We start from the raw sequence: 12140 nt of genomic DNA on the forward strand, positions 1-12140 counted from the left end.
ACCCAGGCAGCCAAAGGAGATAGGCATGTGTATCCTACAAAGATTCCTGGAGCAAAAACCTCTGCTGGGCTGTGGAAGGCACATAGAAGGAACTCTTGTCTGGCCTCTCCCACACAGGTTCTTTTCCATCAAGGTCTATGCTGGCCATTCTATGAGGAGTAAAGCATTGGTTCGAGCTGTGGAGAGCCCAAATGGGACCTAAGTCATAGTAGGATGAGGGTGGGGCTTCATAGGTTCCAGGCAGGTCTAGCATCTGGGGATTCCAGAGGAGAGGGGTGTTTCCACTTCTCAGTGAGGAAACTGAGGTTTAGCTCAAGCCCCTGAACAGACTTGAGCCATAGGAACTTTGTGCTTAGAGGGACATTTGAAATTTTCTGTCTTAACAGTTTGGAGGCTTTTGTCCCACCATTCACTTTGAGTTAGTTTGGTTGATGGTGCCATGGGAGGGGCTGCATGTATTCCTGCCTAGTCCTGGTAGGAGGTCTGGGCAGTGGGAGGCTGGCCCACCTGTCCTCTGGGTATGGCCTCCACCCCAGAAGCTCTTTCCTTGGGCTATGGAGTATGCTGCCTCCCCAGCATTGGCCAGAATGACTAAGGGAAGATTGTGGGCCATCCCAAGAGGTGCCACACCCAGCTTTCTTGGCCCTACCTGTCTGCATGCTGTACCCAGCCAGGAACCTAGGAGTTGGCCCTAGTGTACCTCCCCTTTCATCAAGCCCAATCAAGTGCCCTCCCCATATGTTCTCAACTATCAGCTTCTCTCATCTACCCTGGTGGAGGCCTCAGGTCTCCCTGGATACATTCAGTCCCCTTTGTCCTCAGAGAGCACACAGCTGGCTAGTCACACCTTGCCCAGCCCCTATCTTCCAGTACTCACTGGCCTACAAGGGATGAGGTATGTGGCCTATGTGCCTGGGACTTGCCTCTCAGGTCTCCTTGAGGGCTACAAATGAACCCTCCAGGGACATCTAAGGAAGCAACAGGACTATTCATATCCTCTTAGCTGGGAGATTCTCCTGCCCCACCTGCAGAGTCCATGAGGGCTATGATCTTGAGTGTGGCTTAGCAGGTTAATTGGCAGCATCCCCTGGGAGCACACCCCATAATCCTCTGTGGGATTAACAGGTATCATGATGCACATACAGTGGAGAGAGAACAGATCCTGGGCAGGTTCTACCATGAAGGAGTCTCTAGAGTCAATGACCCCTCCGCGCATTCTCTCAGTGAATTATTCCTGGCATCAGTTCTAGGTCAGTCCTGTGCTGGGCAGCAGGGACCCTGAGAATCTTGCAACATAGTCTGCTTTCAAGACTTCCCCAGGTTCCCAAGAGATGCTGCGAAAATCCATGAGAAAGAGCAGTGTTGGTGTGAGTGCCAACAGGGCTTGTGGAGAGAACTCTAGGGCCCCCACCAGGTCTCATGGAGGTACTGAAGCTGCTGGCCAAAGGGGAGTGGTCCCTGGCTGCCAGAATTCCCAGAGCAGAAGGCTAAAAGATGGTGAACAGCCCCCATTCTGAGGGAGTCAGTGAGGCACTGCATGAGGATGTGGAGGATGGGGTAAGCCTGGCCTTAGGTGGGGAGGCGTTGGGGGAGAGCAATAGATGAAGAACTTACCCTCCCACCACCATCCCAGCGGGAGGTCTGCCAGTGATTCTTTGTGCTCCGCGTCCTGACACGTGGCCCCTGCACACTGGGCCGTGTCCAGGCTGTCTTTCATCTCCTTGCCTCATCCCCAATTTATGTCAGGCAGAGGCTGACACAGGACAGGTGTGACAAGTGTCTGGCTACCTGTTCAAAAATTGGCAAAAGAAAAACTCTCCCCCAAAAGATATTCCATCTACATACCTCCCAGGTGTCACCGGGAGGACCTGTCATGGCCAAGACAGATGGTGGCCCTAATGGACTCCATTCTTCACCTGCTGCCGGAGCTGCAATCTAGCCCCAAGGCAATGGAGCACTCCCTGACACTGTGGCCTGTCCATTCCCTCCATACCCACAGAACCTCTGTCACAGTCGGACCCCAGGGTCCCAGCATCTCTACCCCCTGCTTTTAGGACAGAGCACATTTGAGCCTCAGCTTTGGCACAAGGCAAGAACACCTTTGTTCCTTTCTCTGGTTAAACTCCCTTCCAGTTAGTCATCCTAATCACCCACCTGGGGTACCATCACTGTCCCAGGATGTCCAGGGAACTCTGGAAGTTGGGAACCCAAGCACAGAGGTCACATGACAATCTTCATCATGCTGTCACTGGGTTTCAGCTGTAATAAGGGCCCTTGGGGGTAGCAGGATGTTGCTCTGCAGTGGAAACTATAGGCCTATAAGCTCCCAATCTTAATGGCTCATTTCCTGCTAGGTACCAGACATCATGTTCATTTCCCCACCTTGTGTGGGGCTACCAGGTCCAGTGTGTATGTAGACCTCACTCAGCCAGATTGATGCTCTGTCCCCACCAACTACTCCACAGATGGGAATGGATCTTTCCACATCCATGGAGCAAAGCTGTGTTAAGATGAAAAGGGAGTTGGGAAGAGTCCAGCCTCCTGAGGGGTCCAGGAGAAGAGCGGCCTGGGGGGAATATGCCTGAGACTGTGGCAGGCACTGGAGGAGGGGAGTTGCCTGAGCAAAGCAGGCATGAGAAAGCCAGAGCCTCGCAGAACAGTTAGTGTGCCAGAGTTAGGGTTACATCAGATGCCAGCAATGCCCCTTCTAGCTCCCACTTGACCTTGGAATCTGGGTTTGGCTTTCTTCTCTATAGAGTGGGGACAATGGTGAAGGCTGCCAACTCCTGGGCTGATGAGCCAGGCATCTCCTCTTTGCATTTGCCCTGTATATATGTGGCCCTATAGCACTCTGTGAGGTAGATCTTGTGATCTCCATTTTCCATGTGATGGAATGAGCGCAGAGATACTGCAGGGCCTGCCAGAGACAGAGTTCAGGGCCTCCCTGCAGGGTTACATGTAGGGACCTGGTGCCATAGGGACTCATGAATCACTCATCCTTTTACCTGTTCTAGCATTAGCATGAGACCAGACAGAATAAGCCAAAAGCACCTTTGTGACATTTCACAGCATGCTAGTCAACCATGATACTGCACGCATGGAGCCCACAGACCAGGGACAGTCAACAGAAACAAGCCATGCAGAGGCCTGCTAGGTTGAGCAGTATGTAGAATGAGGTAGAATAGGCAGCCTGGCAGTAGACAGGAATTAGAGGGTGGATGTCAGGAGGACCCTGGGATTGGTCCACTGATATGCCCCATCTGTATCCCTAGTCCTTTCATTTCACAGATAACAAACCCAGGCTCCAGATGGGCCTGAGCTGGGCCACATAGGTGGGCTTGGAGGTATCTGAGTCTCACTGGTTTGCTGCAGCCACAATGAGGGGATGAAGGAATGTTCATAGGAGCAAGTGAGCAGGGCTTGGCTCCCTGAGGGCCTGGCCTGGCAGGGAGGTGTCACTGCTGGTGGGTGGGATATAACGTTTTAAATGTGCATTCTCAGGACTAGGTACTGAGGCATGGGCTGGGGTGCAGGGCACTACTCCTAGCAGGCTGAGGACTGGGAATCTCTGAAAGTTATAGACATGCAAGGGACATTGGGTGTAGGGAGGATATTGGGTGCATATCTGATCCAGACCTAGGCTTTCCAGGGACCCTTTTGTATTTGGCTAGAGGAGAAAGGGAAGGGATAGGGTGGATGTGTTGTAAAATCGTTATGACAATTACTAGGGAAAAGACAGAAGCTCTTCCAGGTTGGATAATTGAGAGCATCTGATGTAACCTGAGCAAGGGGTCCAGGGAGGGCAACTAGGAGGTAGGTGTGTCCTCTGGGGTGAAAAATCAGACAGTATAAATCCTCAGGGGTCACTTGGGAGGAATGAGTACAGTAAGATCTGGGGATAGCCACTGATTCCAGGTGGCTCAGCTATGGCTACTGGTGCCTGTGATGGTCCCTTGGGCTTAGAGTCTCCTTTCTGAGGCTGGTCCTTCCTCAGCCCTAGGAGCATCTGTGTCCTGGGCCAGTAGACTGGATCAGGCCTCTTTTAAGAACTGCAGGGGGGTAAGGTGGGTGGGAGAGGCAGTGCTGGGAGCCTGAGCTGACCCCCTCCTGAGTCTGGGACCAAGGTGCTAAGGAAATGAAGCTAGAAGTTCCCTGCCTCCACCTACTCCACAGCCCTAGGGCATCCCACCCTCTTTCCCTCATTCCTGCAGGAGCACCCAGTACACGTGTCAGCCTCAGGATGTAGGGATGTAGCCAAAAACACTGACCTCCTTTTCTAAGGGCAGTGGCGTCTGGGCCTCTCACCTGCACAGATTTGATTTCTAATAAACAGAGTTATCACACACAATAATTTATCACTCGTTAATAAAAGAGCAATTACTTATTCACATTTCCTTGCCTGAGCACATAGCAAGCTCTGTTGCAGGAATGCACTGGGGTCTCTCACAGAAGTGGAAGATGCTTCTTCATTTCCAGCCAAGGTCAGGTCTAAGGCCCAGTGGCTGCAGACCCTATTCCAGTGGAAGGTGACCCCTGCTGGGTGACCCACCAGCCTGGTGGGGGAGGTGCCTTGTGACAGAGGAAAGGAGCAGGCAAAGATGAGGAGGGGTCCAGGAGTGAGTATTTGTCAGGATGTTAGGGGCTAGGCCAGGTGGCCATGAAGGAACATCAGGCAGATCAAGGAGGAGTGGCAAAGAAAGCTTGAGCATGGAGAATTTTAGGCCAGAAGCTGCCCTTCAAGTGTCTGGATTGCAGAAGCCTCTGTAACCAAGAGCCCAGAGTGTCCTTGGAGACCTGATGTGTCTTCAACCACACTTGGCTGAGTTGGGGGTCACAGTGTAGTGTGCAGGGCTCAGATGGTGCCCCAGATGCCAGATACCCAAGGCTGTGTGCAGGGGCTTTTTCCTGCTGCACCTCGGAGACAACACTTTCTAACCCACATTTGTCTCCACCTTCTGGAGGATGCAATTTCCTTTCTTTTTTATTATGTCTAAAATTTCTGTTATAAATTCCAAATATGCATGCTTTTGTTTTTAAACCACAACATTTTGGTCAACAATATCTTGCACAAGGTTAAAATCTCTACCCAGCTATTGATCTGGAAAATGGGTTTGTTCAACTCCTGCCTGCAGTCCTCCCTGAAGGCAGCCACTGTTACCCCCATTTCCTTTGTAAATGATGACCTTTGCATTTCTGAGGCTCCCACACTAGCCCCTCTCTTGCATGGTCTTTGGTTTTTCCTGGGGTTTATACTTGACTTTGTTTTTGGGTGTTTTGTATTGTTTTCCCTCTTGTCCCATTTCATGAGCTTATTCTTTCCCATGCCAGAGTTTGTAGTGGGTTTCTTATTTTCTCCCTGGAAAGATCTCAGGCCCTTTTCCTGCTGCCCCATGAATTCCCTTAACCACTATTAAGGTTTCATCCAACTTTCACTGTCTGCAATTTTTTTTCCTCTGGGTTTACAGAGGCTAAAGCACAACTCCAACTAAACATTCTAAGGAAAATATAGTGAAGAACATTCTCTGAATCCTCCCATGGCTACAAGTTTGTTTAGATGGATTTGCTGGCTCCAGAATGCCATTTTGAAAATGGTGACCCCTGAGTTTTGAAGCTATTACACTTTTGTAGTCCTTTGGCATCCAATTTGGTGTCGGGAAGTCTAATGCCACCTTGCATCTTTTGTGATGACTCTTTCTTCCTAGGGCTTCAGGCCTGTCTTGATCCCTGTGTTATGAATGCAGTGAAGGACTAGGTTCTCAGATATCGGAAATTTTCTGGTATTATTTCTTTTACTTTTTTTAAATCTTTATTTTCTCATTTTCCTCTTTATGGAACTACCCTAAGACAGATGTTTGACCTATAGTTGTTTTCTGAATCTCATTCATTTTTTTCTTCCTCTTTTAATTTTTTCTTTCTGAGAGATTTCCTTGACCTTGTTTTCCAACCTTCTATTGATTTTTTTTTTAATTTTACCAATTCTATTTTTAATTTCTAGACATTCTTTCTTGTTCTGGTGGCTCCTTGGTCATAGCACATGGTTCTTCTTGTAAATCTCCTTCCATCTGAAGGAGGATACTAATTAGATTTTTCTTCTAGTTTGGGGAGAGATCGAGCTTATCCTATGATAAATTTGAAGCATCAGGCAGGAGCTATCCAGGGTACCCGAAGATTCTAGTGATGAAGACCCCTTCTCTGAACGTTTCCATAGGGGAAACATTTCCATCATCCTGTTTCCTGCCTTTCCAAGGGTGTGCTCTGTGTCACCATCATCTCAGGAAGGGGAACAACACATGTCTCTAACATAGATCACAGTGTCTAACATGGTGGTGGGAAGAGGAAGGGGACCACCAGTGTTGTATGAAAAGCAGGAGCAACTTAATGCTGAGTGAGGGTGGGCATCTCTCAAGGTGAGGCAGGCTATGCTGGGCTCTAGATTTATCAGCCAGGTTCCTCTCTTTGCTGAGACTGAAATTGGAAAGTGACTGTAGGTATGTTTGCCATGCAGCCTGGCCAGCATTACCTCCTCCAACTTAGACACAGCTGAGCTCCTGCCTGCATATAGCAAGGCCACGGTCACACCAGAAGGCTACCTATACTGGACTTAGGTACCAGGACCCAGATTGGCCTCTAGATAGGCAGGACACTGTTCACAGAGGCCAGACTTAGGTGAGAATATGTCTGAGATCCTGGGGAAGTGGGTGCTAGCCCATCATCATCCTCATGTTTTTGGTGTGATTACAGACAGTTGGGGCTGACAACGTCTCCAACTAGTCTTAGAGGGGGTACAAAGGCTGCATCTGAGTCCAGGGCTAAAGAACCATCCCAGGGTCTACCCTCGGCCAGTCCAGGGAAGGAGGCCTGGGTTAAGGAACAAGTGCTTTAGGGCGTCAGGGTGCCCAAAGTGGCTGCTGTTCTCTGCTGTTTGGTCTTTGGGGCTCATAGTTGGCTCTGATCATAATGGAGGGGTACCCTAGGGCCTCAGTTATGTGCCCTATCCCCTGGCCTCTCTGATGCCCTGCTAGTGATCTTGTCAAGCCTCAAGACTGTTGTTTGAGGAGAGGTGATGATTGTCACCTCCTCACTGTGCTATGGGAGAATGCACTGTGGGAATGTCATGAAACTTCCAGAAATAAGAAATATCCACACCTTGGACTGTCCCAAAGGAACCAGAGACCCCATCTCCCTCTTCCCTTCCTCAGCCTTTCCCTTGCCCTTCCCTGCTACTGGGCTCTGTGTGAGTCTAGGGGTATGACAGTGTACTGACAGTGCCTACTTAGGAGACAGATGTTCATCCAAAAGCCCCTGTATGACCTCAAGGCTCTGATGCTGGAATGGGATGTCCTTAGGCCAAGGCATTTACCCAGGGATGTCTGTATAGAACTTGCCTTTGGGTCTCTCTGCCCTTGTATGAGACTGGCTGTGTTCTGTGTGGGTTACAGGTCTGCCTCAGGTTGCCCTTCATCCAAAAGCTTTGCATAAGGTGGTGGTGGTGATGATGGTAGTATTAGTGGTGGTGAGGGGGATGGTGATTGCTAAAGTTTGGATCCTAAATGTACCCCAAAGGCCCATGTGTTAAAAGCTTGGTATCTTGCCTGAGGCAGTATTGGAAAGTACAGAATCGTTTTAGAAGATGGAATCTTTCTAGTGGACGGAAGTTAGCTTACTGCAGGCATGGGCTTGAAGCGCATACTAGAATACTGGCCCCTCTTCTCTCTCTCTCTCTCTCTCTCTCTCTCTCTCTCTCTCTTCCTAACTGATGAAATAAGCAGCTTCCTCTGCTATATCTTCCTACCATGATGTGCTGCCTCACCACAGGCCCAAAGGCAACAGGGATGAAAGACCATGGAGTGAATCCATAAGTCAAAATAAACCTTTCGTCCTTGGAAGTTTATTTTCTCACATATCTTGTCATAGTGACAGAAAGATGACTAATGCAGTGACAGTGATGATGATGATGATGAAGATTATGATGGTGGTAGTGGGGGTGATGATAACAATGCCAAGAATAGAAGACACCTCTACAGCACACATTCCCTTCATGATGCTGGACATGGGACTTCATATATGGCTGGGCTCATGGCTACCAAAGGTGGTTCAGAACTGCCTGTTTGTAAAGAGGCACTGACCTGCACATGTACACTCCTTCCAGGCCATGCCCACCCCAAGGACTTACCTTGGTGTCATCAGGTCAGCAAGCATCCTTGATATGACTAGCCAGAGCCCCTGGAACATGGTATAACAGGAGGCCACCCACCCCCAGCAGGATCCTGGGAGTGGTTAGATTGGCATGGAGAAGCCATGGCCCCAGAGGCCTCCCAGCTCAGCTAAATTACTGCCTGCTCAGAAACCATCCCCCCTAGAGTTGTCTCCATGAAGTGCCATCATCCTTTCCTCCCACATGAGGACTGTGTTGCTTTGCACCTCCTCCCAGTGCCTAGGGATAGCTGTCTGGTCCTTATAACTAGTTTTATTCTCTTTCCTGTTTGTTTGTTTGTTTGTTTTGGTAGCAGGGATTGAAACCAGAGGTTTTTAGCCACTGAGTCCATCCCTAGCCCTTTTTACTTATTTATTTATTTATTGAATTTTGAGACACAGTCTCACTAAGTTACTGATGGCCTCGCTAAATTGCTGAGGCTGGCCTTGAACTGGCAATCCTCCTGCCTCAGCTTCCCAAGTTGCTGGGATGATGGATGAGTGCCACCTCACCCAGCTCTTTGTATTTTTAAGTTGACCGTTTATGCATGTTTGGTTACAAGCCATGTTAGGTTACTGCAGGCGTGGGCTGGAAGCGCATGACGAAATAAGCAGCTTCCTCTGCTATATCTTCCCACCATGATGTGCTGCCTAACCACAGGCCCAAAGGCAACAGGACTAAAAGACCATGGACTGAAACCATAAGCCTCTTCCTCAAAATAATTGTTTTTCCATGGGCCTGACCAGTATTTCAGAATTTGGTACGTCTCTCCTCATATCCTTCACCCGCAACCCAGTCAGATGCTAACCTTGCCCAGGGCTCCTGGGGCGTTGACTCCACACCAGTGAGATGCCTCTTGGCTTTTCACATTCAGTCACATGGCCTCAGCAAGACAGTGGTCCTCTCCAGCCCTTGCTTTCCTTTTCATTAGGTGAGGAGTTGAGTGGCTTCTACTGGGCCATTGTGAGAGTGAAGGTGGCAACACCCACATGCGTCGGGGGTCAGTCACAAACCAGGTCAGCAAACTGTTTCTGTAAAGGGTATAACACTAGATCACCCCAGTGTTGTGGGCTACATGGTGGTGTGTCTTCACAACTCAACCCTGCCAATGAGTTGTCTCAGACACTACGTGAACACATTGGTGTGACCTGTGCCAAAAACACATTATTTACAAAAGCAGCAGCCAATTCTTGAGCCAGTTTGCCGAGTGCTTGTAGAAAAGGAGGTAAGAAGCCCCTTGTCTTTGATGAGGGCTTCCTTCTAGCACCCTAGACTGAGTTCTCTGGTCTCACCATTCTGGCCTCAATGGGAATTACTCCAGTGGGGGTCCTACCTGTCCTGGCCAGGCACACTCACCAGCCCTCACAGGGTTTCTTTGTGTGCTGCCAATGTGCTATGTGCTGCTAACTTCCTCAGCTCTTTCAAAGGTCTCTGGGAAGCAGGAGCAGACCCTGGTCAGGAGGATGTGCCAGGCTTGATCTATACTTAGATGTCTCCAGTGGCAGCCTGGCTGGCTGTTCTCCTAACGAGGCTGAGAGGCAGGATGGGCTGATTCCAGAGGGTGGCCTCAAGATCTGCATGTGACTTTTCAGACAAGAATGAATTCTGCCTGGGCAGAGGCCATCCACCTGCCTGGCTGGTCATGTTTTACAAATGCTGAGGGCTCAAGAAAACATGGAGAGGTTCCTAACCACTTCCTCCCACTACAGTGAAAGGAGACCCTCTACCAGCTCCCTAGATCTTTGTGGCCCCAACATTAGCAACCCCAGCAGCCCAACGCCTAAGTATACTTACTTTTGTTCTGTGTCCTTAGGATGTTCTCCTATTTTGCATACTAATCCTGCTAACAGTGCATTCCTATTGTGTGCACCCTCAACATTCACTTCCATTGTTTGCCCCCCCATGCACTCTTATTGTCTGATTTTGTGCCTTTGAATATGTGTTCCTGTTGCACACACCCCTTGTACACACTTGGGTACTTCAAGAATCCCTGTCAGAGGCTGACACTCTGAGCCTCGCAGGCAATAGTCAGCTTGGTGTCAGAAGAAGATCCAGGGTTAGCAGCTCAGGTCAGGGTGCTAGACCTGGGAGTGGGTGTGGGGCATAAGGGAGGGCAAGACCCAGCACTGTGGAGCCTGCCAAGCTGGGTATCCTGGGAAGGGGCAGGGTTGGCAGATGGATGTGGGGGCAAGTGTGCAGCAGTGCTGGAGCCCAGGCCAGGCATAGGAGTTCCCATTCTTAAAATGCCACTCCCAAGGTCAGGGGCATGTGGGCTAGTGGCTAGTTCCTTATTAGTTCTCCTGAGAACACGGGACTGGATCCCAGGCTGCTAGCTGGGACCATATTAGCCACAGGACCATAGTGAAATATTTTGGAGACAGAATCCTTCAGGAAATTAGACAGTGGGTGTTTGCTGCCACCTGAAGAAGGAGGAACAGGAGGAGGCCAGGAAAATGGGCCTGAAATCACAGGAGAGGGTCAGGATCCTCGAGAAGGGCAGCCAGGGCTTCAAGGGAGGGATGAGGCCAAGGAAAGGAGAGCCAAGTGGCGGGAACTAGGCAGGTGTCTCATGAAAACGAACAGGGCTGGTGAGGGGAGGGAGAATAAAAATGGGAGCCTGTGGCACATGAAGCGGAGGGCTCAAAGACCAGGTCCACTGCTGGGTGTGAGGGTTGGGGAGCAGGGCCCAGGCAGAGGGCGGCCAAAGGGCCCAGGCAAGGGGCAGGGCTACATTTTCCCAAAGGGATCCCAAAGATATAAAAGACCAGGTCAAATCCCCAACCCTAGTGTGCATCCTAGTAAAGGGATCAGGAAAAGGGGCAGGGCAGGGACAGGGACCACAGGAGTTCCAAAGGAGGGCACAGGGGAATAGGCCAAAGGATGGGTGTGGTTGGGTTGGGGGCCAGGACCCCTGCAAGGAGACCAGGCTAGGGATCTAGATGTGGTCCTATGCCAGGGCAGAGCAGGGAAGGGCAGGACTGGGCAGGCAGGCAGTACTAGGGTTCTGCAGGGAAGGGAAGTCAAGGGAAGCAGAAAATAGGCCCAAGCGAGGGGTGCAAAGTCAAAGCCCAGGGACACAAGGAGCAAGAAGGGGCACTGGAAGCTCCAGGGAGGAGCCAGGCCAGGGAATGGAGAGCTGATGTAGAGGGGACTCACCAGTCTAGGTAAGAGACCCCTCCCACCTGGGTGTGGGGAGGGGGCTTTTATACCACCACAGTCAGGGTAACAGGGACTCTCCTCTCCAGGGGAGACACCCTTCCCACCTGGGTGTCAGGGGAGCTCCTATACCTCCTCAGCCAAGGTAGAGGGGACTCACCCCTCCAGTCGGAAGACCACTCCCACCTGGGTGTCAGGGGGAGATCAAATACCACTGCAGACAGGGTTTTGGGGACTCGCCCCTAGAGGAGGGAGACCCCTCCAACCTGGGTGTCGTGGGGAGATCCTATACTGCCACAGCCAAGGTAGAGTGTACTTGCCACTCCAGGCGCCATACCCCTCCCACCTGGGTGTCTGGAGGAGCTCCTATACCACTGCAGACAGGGTAGGGGGGACTCGCCCCTACAGGAATGAGACCCCTCCCACCAGGGTGTCCAGGCCAACTCTTATAGTTTCCCAACCAGGGAAGAGGGGTTCAACCCTGCAGGCGAAAGACACCTCCCACCTGGGTGTCCAGGGAGCTCTTATAGGGCACCAGCCAAAGTAGAGGGGACTCGCCCCTCGGGATGGGAGACCCCTCCCACCTGGTTGTCAGGGGGAGCTTGTATACCACAGAAGCCAGGGTAGAGGGGACTCGCCCTCCAGGGGAGAAACCCCTGCCATCTGGGTTCAGGGGAGCTCCTATCCCTCCGCAGCCAGGGTAGAGGGGAATCGCTCCTACAGGCGGGAGACCCCTGCCACCAGGGTTCTGGGGGAGCTTGTATACTGCCTTAGCCAAGGTAAAGAGGAC

The sequence above is a fragment of the Urocitellus parryii genome, chromosome 3, assembly GCF_045843805.1.
Source record: "Urocitellus parryii isolate mUroPar1 chromosome 3, mUroPar1.hap1, whole genome shotgun sequence".
NCBI lineage: Eukaryota > Metazoa > Chordata > Mammalia > Rodentia > Sciuridae > Urocitellus > Urocitellus parryii.